Raw genomic sequence first — 14,388 nt, forward strand, 5'->3', positions numbered from 1 at the left:
CCTGAGCAAGTGATTGCTTCTTCCCACTTCATTGTGTGAGAAAAGTGAGTCAAGATTCTGGCACAGAAACTCTAAAGTTAAGACAGTCATCTTTAGTGACCGCCCTGACAATGAACATAGTGTAACATCACTGTAATCTTTTATTCTAAAAAGTGGCCAAATGATGACATGAGTGAGAGAAACTGATTAGCCAGAAGGGAAGGCTTTCTTCCTCTTTGTGAAGAGGTTAAGCACAGTGGTATTTGGCCAAGTGATGAGAACCTCCTACGTTCTTTTCAGGGAACTTTTCTTCTGAAAGGACTTCGGGTTTTGTTCATCAGTTTGAGTCATAGCAACTCATGAAGTCAGTGCCTCTTTTGAATTTTCTAGGAGGTTAAGTAAGTTGCCTTCAACCTTTGAAGTTTCAATTTCTACCACAAAAGGTAAAAGTATAAATAATAATGATATTAGAGGCAATTCTCTTAAACACTGACCCTTAGAAGTGGTGGACGGTCCACTGTCGTGATTCAAAGCATTTATCAAGTGTTTGAATATATGTTTTGTGATTATTCTAGGTTCCACACAAAAATAACTGAAGATGGGCCTCCAGTCTTACGACGCCACAAAGTGCCCTGACATCACTGAACACGAAAACTCATTGCAGAGGTCAGAACAGTACTTCATCAATATAAAATGTATTACCTGTATCACACTTATCACATAGTACATGTTTTTCAGTCAGTCAATAGTGTTGTATTTGGAACTTGTTCTGTGCAAGAACAGATTTTGGAACTTGTTCCGTGCAAGACCAACTTTCAAATATTGTAGAAAATAGAAAAATTTGACTTATGGCTTCTGTTCTCAAAAAGCTTATAGCTGACCATTTTAGAGTCAGCCTCAGGAGAGAAGGGCACTGCTGGAAGCAGAGTTGTAGTCAAGAAAGGAGAGCTCTTGGACCACCAGGCTGAGCCATGGGGCTGGGGGTGGTGAGAGGAACTCGTTAACACCTGAAGTGACCAGTCACTCAGAGACTTTCATCCACTGGGTTGCCTTCTTACTTAACAGATACTTGCTCTTCACCTACTGGTCTTCGAGCACTGTGTGGTCTATGCCTTGAGGATCACTTTCCAATTCATAAGGCTTATAAACAATTTTCTTTTAAAATACATTTAATTTATTGAGACATTGTATGAGCAAAATCATAAACAAGGGGCCAATTCAGAAAATAAAAAAAAGCTCTGGATTTTAATATAGTCAATGAGTTAAGAAAATAGTAAATGTGCTTTTTAAGGAATGAGTAAGAGTTGACTAGATAGAGAGACTGGCTAGGGGTATATCAGGTATAGAAAAAGCTTCAGTGGTTCCATATGAATTTTAGGATTTTTTTTTATTTATGTAAAAAATGTCACTGGGGTTTTGGTGGGGACTGCACTGAATCTGCAGGTCACTTTGAGTAGCACGGATGTTTTAACAATATTGACTCTTCCAATCCATGAACATCACATCTTTCCGAAAACTGTAGTCATAACACTTCTTGATTCCAAAATATATCACAAACCAACAGTAATTGAAAAATGTCTGGCAGTGGCATAAAGACACATATAGATAAATGAAACAGAAGAGAGAGCCTAGTAATAAATTCAAACCACAGTGGTTAACTGATATTGGACAAGTTCCTAAGAGCACACATTGGGGAAAGAACTGTCTCTTCAACAATGGTGCTAGAAAAACTGGATATCCACATGCAAAAAATTAAAATTGAAGCCTTATCTTATATCATACACAAAAATCAACTCAAACTGGGTCAAACTCTTAAATGTAAGACCTGAAATCATTGAGCTCCTGAAAGAAAACATAGGGGAAAACCTTCTTTATATTGGTCTTGGCAATGATTTCTTGGCTAGGACATCAAAAGCACAAGCAATAAAAGCAGAAAGAGACAATTGTACTACATCAAACTAAAAAGCTCTGCACAGCAAATGAAGCAATCAACAGAACCCATAGGTGAACTTTTCATCTTGTTGACTGGCAACCTATGGATTGGGGAAAACTATTTGCAAATCATTATCAGCCTCAGATGATAAAAGGCTTACACCCAACTATATAAAAAAAGCTCTTACAACTCAGTAGTAAAACAATAATAGTCTAATAATATGATTTTAAAAATGAATGAAAGTCTTAAATAGCCATTTTTTTCAAGGAAGATATACAATTGACCAATAGGGTCTATGAGAAAATGCTCAACATCACTAATTATCAGGGAAATGCAAATCAAAACCATAATGAGATATTACATCATACCTGTGAGAATAGTTATTATTTAAAAAAAGAGAAGTGTTGATGATATTGCAGAGAAATTAGAAACCTTGTACACTGTTGATAGGATTGTAAATTAGTGCAGCCATTATGGAGAGCAGTATAGAGGTTCATGAAAAAATCAAAATAGATTGATTCAACATGATTCAGCAATTCCATTTTTCAACATAAAATCCAAGAGAAGTGAAATGCGTATGTCAAAAAGATATCTTCACTCCTGTGTTCATTGCAGTATTATTCTCAATAGCTAAGATATGGAAACAACCCAAACATCTATCATCAGAGGAATGGATAAGGAAAATGTGGTATATTCCTATAGTGGGATATTATTCATCCTTAACCAAGAAAGAGATCCTGCCATGTGCAACAACGTGGATGTACCTTGAGGACATTATGTTAACAGAAAGAAGCCAGCCACAGAAAGACGAATACTGAATGATTTCACTTACATGAGTTCTCTAAGTTAGTCAAACATATGGAAGCAGACAGTAAAATTGTGATTACTAGGGCAAGGGGGAAGGGTTGCTGTTCAGTGGGTAGAGTTTCAGTTGTGCGGGGTGGATAGCTGTAGACATCGGCAGTACAGCACAGTGCCTATAGCTAACAACACTGCACTGAAGTGTCCTTGAAAATGCTGCACTGCACACTTGAAAATGTAAATACTGCATTGTGTGCTTGAAATGTAAATCTCACTTGACAAGAGATCGACCCTCTTATATTTTCTGGTGCTACTCTTGGCCTTGTCTTTGTCTTCCCTTACCAAAAAAAAAAAAAAAAAAAAACATACACAGAAACACAAAGAAACTTTTGGATGGAATGGGTATGTTCATCACCTCGATATGGTGATGGTTTCATGGGTGTAAGCTATGCCCAAACCCATCACATCATATGCATTAAAGATGTGCAGGGTGTTTGTGTGCCAGTTATACTGCAATAAAGCTGTGAAATAAACAAACAAAAGACTTTAAGTAAGTTAATGCAGAGAGACATTACCACCGTATTTCAAGAGAGAGCCAGTAGTCCCGTCTGATCCAAAAATGTCACCAAGAAGCATAGACTGAGAGACAGGGATGGAAAAGGAGGTTGGCCTTAGATTCGGGACGCTGTTCGGCAATTACCATCAGTTCTGAAATACTTTGTGGGAAATTGGAAAGTATTGAAAAATACAAGAAAAGCAATCCTAGCGCACGACACTGTAGGTTTTCACAGTATTCTTTACTTGTAAAAGCAGTACCTGGCTGGGTCTCCGCATTGCCACAGGGTTTACCAAGATGCAGACTCTGATTCAGGAAATTGTGTGAGGCCCAAGATGCCTTATTCTATGTTTTCAAATCGCCATTTTATTTTTATGTTATTGGCTACTGGAAATATAGTAAGCGATGTGGAATTTCCAGCAGTTCCCTGGATCCACACTCCGACTAACCAGGAGCAACAGGAGTTGAACTAATCTGGAGCCATGAAATTGTACTGCAAATGGGATAGAATGTTTCCCAATGTTGGGTCAACAGTGTGAGAATCGTGATTCAGGAAAGAGAACACAGCCCTTGGTAAATCCAGATTGCTGGCTGACATGGTTTGGCTATGTCCCCATTCAAATCGCAACTTGAATCGTATCTCCCGGAATTCTCACGTGTTGTGGGAGGGACCCAGGGGGAGATAATTGATTCACGGGAACCAGTCTTTCCCGTGCTATTCTCATGATAGTGAATACGTCTCACGAGATCTCATGGGTTTATCAGGGGTTTCCGCTTTTGCTGCTGCTTCATTCTGTCTTGCTGCTGCCATGTAAGAAGCGCCTTTCTCCTCCCGCCATGATTCTGAGGCCTCCCCAATCATGTGGAGCTGTAAGTCCAGTTAAACCTCTTTTTCTTCCAAGTCTCGGGTATGTCTTTATCAGCAGCATGAAAACAGACTAATACACTGGCTTAGAAAGAAGTGGCAACAAGAAATGAAACTTCATTGAAAAGCAGAATACACTAAAGGCCATAGCCCAGACACAGCCTCCTTCTTGTGGAAACAGACATCTGTGTGTGTGCACGTGTGTGTGTGTCTGTGCGTGTGCATCGTGAATGTGTCTCTGTGCGTGTGCACGTGTGCATGTGTCTCTGTGCGTGTGCATGTCTGTGCATGTGTGCATGTCTCTGTGCATGTGTGCATTTGTCTGTGAGTGTGCATGTGTGCATGTGTGTGCGTGTGTATCTGTGAATGTGTGTGTGCACGTGTGCATGTGTCTTGTGTGCATGTCTGTGCATGTGCATGTGTGTGTGCATGTGTCTGTGCACGTGTGCATGTGTCTGTGTGCATGTGTGCGTGTGTGTACGTGTGCATGTGTCTGTGCATGTGCCTGTGTGTGCACATGTGCGTGTCTGTGCATGTGCATGTGTGCATGTGTGTGCGTGTGTGTGCACGTGTGCATGTCTGTGCGTGTGCATCTGTGTGTGTCTGTGTGTGCGCATGTGTGCGTGTCTGTGCATGTGCATGTCTCCGTGCATCTGTGTGTGCATGTCTCTGTGTCTCTGTGCATGTGTGCGTCTCTGTGCACGTTTGCATGTGTGTCTGTGTGCATGTGTGTGTGCATGTGTGCGTGTGTGCATGTCTGTGTGCATGTGCACGTGTGTATGTCTGTGAGTGTGCACATGTGCAAGTGTCTGTGCACATGTGCATGTCTGCACATGCACATGTTCATGTGTGTGTGCATGTGTCTGTGTGCATGTGTGCATGTTTCTGCGTGTGCATCTGTGCATGTGTCTGTGTGCACGTGTGTCTGTGAGTGTGCACATGTGCAAGTGTCTGTGTGTGCACATGCACATGTTCATGTGTCTGTGTGTGCCTGTGTGCGTGTGCATCTGTACGTGTCTGTGTGTGCATGTGTCTGCGTGTGCATCTGTGCATGTGTCTGTGCACGTGTGTATGTGAGTGTGCACATGTGCAAGTGTCTGTGTGTGCACATGTGCATGTCTGTACACATGCACGTATTCATGTGTGTGTGTGCACATGCACATATTCATGTGTGTGTGTGCACATGCACATATTCATGTGTCTGTGTGTGTGCATGTGTCTGTGTGCATGTGCGTGTGCATCTGTGCATGTCTGTGCACGTGTGTATGTGTGAGTGCACATGCGCAAGTGTCTCTGTGTGTGCACATGCACATATTCATGTGTCTCTGTGTGTGCATGTGTCTGTGTGTGTGTGCATGTCTGTGCGTGTGCATCTGTACATGTGTCTCTGTGTGTGTGTGCACGTGTGCATGCATCCACCCTCCCCCTGCATCCAGAGCTTAAGGTCCTTAAGGTCCATCGGGAGATTAGGGTCAACCCTCATACCTGAGACAACTTTGAGGAATCTTCGCAGCTACCACAGCGACTCAACACAGCAGTGGAAAGCAAGCGTCCTAGCCCTTCACTCCGAGCATGAAAGGACCGCCAGAACCCCACAGCCCACTAAATGCTCCGCTTACTCAGCTCTCTCTCACACATCCGCCTTGCCCACCCTTACTGGAGCTTCTGAAACACCGGGTCAGGTCTCTTCGTGGCTCTCCTGCCCTGGCTTCTTCCTGTCTAGAGAAAGTCAAGGGCATCCTCGGACGGCCACCCGGCTCTTCCCTGTCAATCATAACCTGCTGCGCCAGCCCCCTCTCCTGCCCCAGTGGGTGCCCACTGGGCTCCTGGGTACAGTTTTCCTTACTTTTTTTCAGACTTTTCACCATCTTATAGCTTTGTTCAGGATAAAACCATTCCTGGGCTCTCCTTTCCTTCTGCTCCTTGGAAAGTCCCCACATTTTTCTGAAGTAAACTCCTCATAAGAATTAAGGTTTGGTTTGCATGTCACCATCTAGTTACAGCCCTCCCCAAGTCGTCTGGGTTGAACCAATTAAACTGCTTGCCATACTTCGATAGCTTTTTAACAAGATCCTTAATTTATTCAAGCATTCATAAAATATTTATTAAATGCATATAGGAAACCTTGACGGTAGCATTTTCTAGTTTGCATTGTTATTTTTTCTCTCCCTTCTAGGTGGGTGTGAGCCTCTCCTGGGCAGAAACGAATTCAACTTTCTATTACTATTATTGTTATCATTAGCATTATTTTAGTGGCAGTAGAGTACTGTGGTTAAGAGCTTAGGTATCTGAGAGGCTGAATTGCAAGGAGAGTTTATATCATTGGATAGATTAATAAAACACTTTGAGCCCCAGTTTTCTGATCTGTAAATGGAGTTAATAATAGGATTTGCCCTCTAAACTGCCATGAGGCTTCAACAAACCAGGCTATGAATGACTTGCTGCACAGTGTTAATAGGTGATAACCATTGATGTCCTTATCCCAGCATCTGGTATAGTGAACCTACAGGTGCCCCTAAGATGTTTACTTGATCAATCACGTGGAACTGAGAATGCAACGAAAAGCTCAGCCCGGCCCTTGCAGAATCCTGGATCTGAGGGCCGTGTATTGTTGCTGTAGGACCAAAAGACCCGCCAGCATCCTTTACTAATACAGTGTGGTGCATCTGTTCTTTTATTTTATTATTTAAAGTTGAAGGAACTTAAAATTAAGAAGAAATCAAGACCAAATGGAATATTCTGGCAAACTCGCTTATCTCAAAAGGCAGAGCTCTACTTAATTAGTAGCAGGAATCAGATACTGAAGAAAAGGAGAGGCTGGGAAAGACTGACACTGACGTTATTATTGTTAAATGTACATGCAAATTAGGAGGATTCCAAATGAGCATCAGTCTGGCCTGTAGCGATTTCCTATTCCAGGGCTGGAGAGGAATAACTTGTTCCGCTAATGGCAGAAAATGCGTTGGGATTTGAATCCATTGTCAATACCATGTCTCACTCTTTAAGCCCAGAAGCCTCGTGTTGTGAAATCAGGTGATGACCCATGGCAGTGTTTCTCAAGCTTTTTGGTTTCAGGATCCCCTTTTACTCTGAAAAGTTATTGAGAATCTCAAAGTAAATTTAACTTTGTGAGCTATATCAAAATTTAGAAAGGCCCTCTAAGTAAATATCACACCCTGAGGAGAAGAGATTAAATAAGATGTATCTTTGCTCCAAAAAAGAACAAAAATGTACAAGTTTATCTTAAGTAAAAGGACACTTTCTAAATGAACTCTAAGATGACCTTAGAAAAAGAGAAATATTTTTGCTTAAAATAAAAGTTTGCATCGAATCTATTTTTTCTTTTTCCTTCTTTACTGAAGTGTTGAGGCTTTTTGAAATTTAGGTAGGCATTTTAGTAGCCTCCAGAGAATGAGAAATAAGAATGTGCATATTATTCTTTTTTTCTTTTACTTTAAGTTCTGGGATACATTTGCTGAACATGCAGGTTTGCTACATAGGTATACATGAGCCATGGTGGTTGGCTGCACCTGTCAACTTGTCATTTAGGTTTCAAGCCCCACAAGCGTTAGGTATTGTCATAATGCTAAGAACATGCGTATTATTACTGTATTGAATTTCCACATACTTCAGTGGCAGAAATGCTGTAAACAGTGATGTCTAAATGTGTTGATGCAACTGATCCTAGCAAGAGCCACTGCCTATTTGATAACTCCAGCAGACGAACCGTGTACACTTCTAATTGTGTTAGTATGAAAGCAGATTATATATTAGAGCTTCCCCCTCAGATATAATTCCTTTTCTCTTGTAAAAGCAATGTGACTTCCTCTACTAAACTGACCATGCCATAAAAATAAAACATATTTTATTCACTTATCACTAAGGAAGTAAAGCCTGGTTTCTAGGTATGACTTTGTTGCCATGGAATCCGTGCTGAAAGCCTGTCTTAGTTATTAAGTTATAGCTCCATCTCCAATTAGCACTGCATAGGTCTGACATTAGCTGTAACAGAAGCTTTGCTTTTGGTGACGACTTCTGGTATTTACAGACAGTGCTTATGTTTGCCTCCCTCTTTTCAATTTGAGACTCCTTGTTGATAAACAATAGTTTGACCAAACCACGAAGGTATGCCCATGTGTAAAAAGCATGAACCTAAATAGGTGAGTTTATAAGAATCTTCCCATTCCCTGAGAAATTCTTAGCTTACAACCTACTTCCATGAGCTTCTTTCTAATTTTGAATTGCATGTGATTGGTAAGAATATTGAAAACCCACATATCGAAATGTCTTGTGATAGTTATTCCTGTCTTCACGATCCTGAACGTCTGAAAAATCTAGAATTGTGTTTTCCAAATGAATACATTTTCCGTAGTGCTTAAGGAAAATGCCCCATGACTGGCTGAATTTTTCACCATTCATGGGAATCCCTCTGTCTTCAATGTGAAACAAGAGCATGCCTCTCTGGTCTGAGGTGTGCAGCTGGAGGAAACTTGATCTTTAGCTTCTTTACAATCAAATCTTTGTTGCACTCTCTGTCCTGCAGCATTGAGTCAAGCTTCCAGGTTTGTCTTCACTCACAACTTCACACTGCTTAGAATCCGTAAAAATCCCCATTTCCTGGGCACCCTGTTGCTATTGATTTCTCTTTGATGACTCTAGCTGTTACTTTGAATTAAAGCAAAAAGGCTTATCTAAATCTTTCTTGTCTTGCCTTGTGGAAGGATTGACTTAAGCACTTAACATACAATATTAAGAAGAAGGAAAATAGGTTTATTGGTGTCCTGGGAAAAGAAGGAGGGGCAGGAGGCTGTGGAGGCTGCATTGCTCCAACTCCACTCACTCTGCCCAGCCGTCCCAGGCCAGGCCTCCTCCAGGGGAAGGTGATGTCCATCCAGGCATGCCCGCTGCATGGAAGTGGCTAGACCAGCTGTCACACGCATGGTCCCTCTGAGATGACTCCCTGACTGTGGATGAAAACTCGAGGCTTGGGGCAGTGTCTCAGGTTCACCTCTCCAGTGGGTGTGCAACTGCCCCAGCTTCCACCTCAGACCAGGGCTCGATCTTCTCTGAGTTCTCCCGGGCACCGTGGACCCCCCGACCCGTCTTCAGGAGACCATTCCAGGAAACGTTGAAAGGCTCCGTGTTGATTTATTTTACTTCTAAAACTCATTCAAGTTATTTGTAATTGCTGAGCGTAATAATTTCTGCTCAATTGATGTATTTCAGTTAAGGAAACAAAGTTTAGTATTCAAAGAATTTTTCACACGATTGCTGTTGTCTTGCTGACTAGCTAATGTGATTCTTCGCTCTTTGTTTTCCCATAATATTTGGAATTTAAAAACTGACTCACTTTTCTACACTTTTCCTTACCTCTTGGCAAGACAATAATTGGAAACTTCTTAAGGAATTTTCCCAGACAGTAAGCATTACTCCCAATTCACTTTTTTTCTTATCTTTTTCCTTAGAGATAAAAAAGTCTAAGACTCAGAGACAGTTGAAATACTTTTATAACCATGTTAGCAATTAAAATAGTTGAATTTGGATATTTTAAGGTGCTAACCAAAGCCATGTAGCTCTTCTGGTAGAAGCAACACTAGAATTAACATACGTAAGGTTTTCATTATGAAATTATGCATAGAAAAGGGAAATAAAACATGGTTTATAATTTAGGAAAATAATTGAAGAGTTTCCTTTTTTTGTTCATGTTATTTCTTATACCAATAACAAAAATGCACTTCACTCAGAGGCTTTAATATTTTTATATATTTTTAATAGTTTCATATTTTTACATCTAGTTGTTAATACATCAAAAATTCATTTTGGTATCTAATGTAAAATAGGGAGATATGTATTAAATAATACATTATTCAGAAATAACATTGAATTATGAACCCTTTTCTCATTAATTTGAAATGTCACCTTTGCCATATACTGGAGTTATATATATTTTAAAATTTACAATATGTTTCTTAGCTTTCTGTTCTGTTCCACAAATCTGCCTGTCTATTTTTAGACTAGCACCAGTGTAAATTTGAAGCTTTAAACTACAGTTAGTGTTGGCAAAGCAGACCCTTCTTCTTTTATTTATTTATTTTTATTATACTTTAAGTTCTAGGGTACATGTGCACAACGTGCAGGTTTGTTACATATGTATACGTGTGCCATGTTGGTGTGCTGCACCCAGTAACTCGTCATTTACATTAGGTATATCTCCTGATGCTATCCCTCCCCCATTCCCCGACCCCACAACAGGCCCCGGTGTGTGCTGTTCCCCTTCCTGTGTCCAGGTGTTCTCATTGTTCAATTCCCACCTATAAGTGAGAACGTGTGGTGTTTGTTTTTTTGTCCTTGAGATAGTTTGCTGAGAATGATGGTTTCCAGCTTCATCCATGTCCCTACAAAGGACATGAACTCATCATTTTTTATGGCTGCGTAGTTAGTATTCCATGGTGTATATGTGCCACATTTTCTTAATCCAGTCTATCATTGATGGACATGTGGGTTGGTTCCAAGTTTTTGCTATTGTGAATAGTGCCGCAATAAACATATGTGTGCATGTGTCTTTAGAGCAGCATGATTTATAATCCTTTGGGTATATATACCCAGTAATGGGATGGCTGGGTCAAATGGTATTTCTAGTTCTAGATCCTTGAGAAATCGCCACACTGTCTTCCACAATGGTTGAACCAGTTTACAGTCCCACCAACAGTGTAAAAGTGTTCTGTTTTAGTCATGAAGTCCTTGCCCATGCCTATGTCCTGAATGGTACTGCCTAGGTTTTCTTCTAGGGTTTTTATGGTTTTAGGTCTAACATTTAAGTCTTAAATCCATCTTGAATTAATTTTTGTATAAGGTGTAAGAAAGGGATCCAGTTTCAGCTTTCTACATATGGCTAGCCAGTTTTCCCAGCACCATTTGTTAAACAGGGAATCCTTTCCACATTTCTTATTTTGGTCAGGTTTGTCAAAGATCAGATAGTTGTAGATGTGTGGTATTATTTCTGAGGGCTCTGATCTGTTCCGTTCCACTGGTCTATATCTCTGTTTTGGTACCAGTACCATGCTGTTTTGGTTACTGTAGCCTTGTAGTATAGTTTGAAGTCAGGTAGCATGATGCCTCCAGCTTTGTTCTTTTGGCTTAGGATTGACTTGGCAATGTGGGTTCTTTTTTGGTTCCATATGAACTTTAAAGTAGTTTTTTCCAATTCTGTGAAGAAAGTCTTTGGTAGCTTGATGGGGATGGCATTGAATCTATAAATTACCTTGGGCAGTATGGCCATTTTCACGATACTGATTTTTCCTATCCACGAGCTTGGAATGTTCTTCCATTTGTTTGTATCCTCTTTTATTTTGTTGAGCAGTGGTTTGTAGTTCTCCTTGAACAGGTCCTTCACATCCCTTGTAAGTTGGATTCCTAGGTATTTTATTCTCTTTGAAGCAATTGTGAATGGGAGTTCACTCATGATTTGGCTCTCTGTTTGTCTGTTATTGGTGTATAAGAATGCTTGTGATTTTTGCACATTGATTTTGTATACTGAGACTTTGCTGAAGTTGCTTATGAGCTTAAGGAGATTTTGGGCTGAGACGATGGGGTTTTCTAGATATACAATCATGTCATCTGCAAACAGGGGCAATTTGACTTCCTCTTTTCCTAATTGAATACCCTTTATTTCTTTCTTCTGCCTAATTGCCCTGGCCAGAACTTCCAACACAATGTTGAATAGGAGTGGTGAGAGAGGGCATCCCTGTCTTGTGCCAGTTTTCAAAGGGAATGCTTCCAGTTTTTGCCCATTCAGTATGATATTGGCTGTGGGTTTGTCATAGATAGCTCTTATTATTTTGAGATAGGTCCCATCAATACCTAACTTATTGAGAGTTTTTAGCATGAAGGGCTACTGAATTTTGTCAAAGGCCTTTTCTGCATCTATTGAGATAATCATGTGGTTTTTGTCTTTGGTTCTGTTTGTATGCTGGATTACATTTATCGATTTGCATATGTTGAACCAGCCTTGCATCCCAGGGATGAAGCCCACTTGATCATGGTGGATAAGCTTTTTGATGTGCTGCTGGATTCGGTTTGCCAGTATTTAACTGAGGATTTTCACATTGATGTTTGTCAGGGATATTGGTCTAAAATTCTCTTTCTTTGTTGTGTCTCTGCCTGGCTTTGGTATCAGGATGATGCTGGCCTCATAAAATGAGTTAGGGAGGATTCCCTCTTTTTCTATTGATTGGAATAGTTTCAGAAGGAATGGTACCAGCTCTCCTTGTACCTCTGGTAGAATTCTGCTGTGAATCTGTCTGGTCCTGGACTTTTTTTGGTTGGTAAGCTATTAATTATTGCCTCAATTTCAGAGCCTGTTATTGGTCTATTCAGAGATTCAACTTCTTCCTGGTTTAGTCTTGGGAGAGTGTATGTGTCCAGGAATTTATCCATTTCTTCTAGATTTTCTAGTTTATTTGCGTAGAGGTGTTTATAGTATTCTCTGATGGTAGTTTGTATTTCTGTGGGATCAGTGGTGATATCCCCTTTATCACTTTTTATTGTGTCTATTTGATTCTTCTCTCTTTTCTTCTTTATTAGCCTTGCTAGCGGTCTATCGATTTTGTTGATCTTTTCAAAAAACCAGCTCCTGGTTTCATTGATTTTTTTAAGGGTTTTTTGCGTCTCTATCTCCTTCAGTTGTGCTCTGATCTTAGTTCTTTCTTGCCTTCTGCCAGCTTTTGAATGTGTTTGCTCTTGCTTCTCTAGTTCTTTTAATTGTCATGTTATGGTGTCAATTTTAGATCTTTCCTGCTTTCTCTTGTGGGCATTTAGTGCTATAAATTTCCCTCTACACACTGCTTTAAATGTATCCCAGAGATTCTGGTATGTTGTGTCTTTGTTCTCGTTGGTTTCAAAGAACATCTTTATTTCTGCCTTCATTTCGTTCTGTACCCAGTAGTCATTCAGGAGCAGGTTGTTCAGTTTCCATGTAGTTGAGTGGTTTTGAATGAGTTTCTTAATCCTGAGTTCTAGTTTGATTGCACTGTAGTCTGAGAGACAGTTTGTTATCGTTTCTGTTGTTTTACATTTGCTGAGGAGTGCTTTACTTCCAACTATGTGGTCAATTTTGGAATAAGTGCTATGTGGTGCTGAGAAGAATGTATATTCTGTTGATTTGGGGTGGAGAGTTCTGTAGATGTCTATTAGGTCTGCTTGGTGCAGTGCTGAGTACAATTCCTGGATATCCTTGTTAACTTTCTGTCTCATTGATCTGTCCGATGTTGACAGTGGGGTGTTAAAGTCTCCCATTATTATTGTGTGGGAGTCTAAGTCTCTTTGTAGGTCTCTAAGGACTTGCTTTATGAATCTGGGTGCTCCTGTATTGGGTGCATATATATTTAGGATAGTTAGCGCTTCTTGTTGAATTGATCCCTTTACCATTCTGTAATGGCCTTCTTTGTCTCTTTTGATCTTTGTTGGTTTAAAGTCTGTTTTATCAGACACTAGGATTGCAACCCCTGCCTTTCTTTGTTTTCCATTTGCTTGGTAGATCTTCCTCCATCCCTTTATTTTGAGCCTATGTGTGTCTCTGCATGTCAGATGGGTTTCCTGAATACAGCACACTGATGGGTCTTGACTGTTTACCCAATTTGCCAGTCTGTGTCTTTTAATGGGAGCGTTTAGTCCATTTACATTTAAGGTTAATATTGTTATGTGTGAATTTGATCCTGTCATTATGATATTAGCTGGTTATTTTGCTCGTTAGTTGATGCAGTTTCTTCCTAGCCTCGATGGTCTTTACAATTTGGCCTGTTTTTTCAGTGGCTGGTACCGGTTGTTCCTTTCCATGTTCAGTGCTTCCTTCAGGAGCTCTTGTAGGGCAGGCCTGGTGGTGACAAAATCTCTCAGCATTTGCTTGTCTGTAAAGGATTTTATTTCCCCTTCACTTATGAAGCTTAGTTTGGCTGGATATGAAATTTTGGGTTGAAAATTCTTTTCTTTAAGAATGTTGAATATTGGCCCCCATTCTCTTCTGGCTTGTAGGGTTTCTGCCGAGAGATCCGCTGTTAGTCTGATGGGCTTCCCTTTGTGGGTAACCTGACCTTTCTCTCTGGCTGCCCTTAATATTTTTTCCTCCATTTCAACTTTGGTGAATCTGATAATTACGTGTCTTGGAGTTTCTCTTCTCGAGGAGTATCTTTGTGGTGTTCTCTGTATTTCCTGAATTTGAATGTTGGCCTGCCTTGCTAGGTTGGGGAAGTTCTCCTG

The sequence above is a fragment of the Pan troglodytes genome, chromosome 17 (assembly GCF_028858775.2).
Source record: "Pan troglodytes isolate AG18354 chromosome 17, NHGRI_mPanTro3-v2.0_pri, whole genome shotgun sequence".
Classification (NCBI taxonomy): Eukaryota; Metazoa; Chordata; class Mammalia; order Primates; family Hominidae; genus Pan; species Pan troglodytes.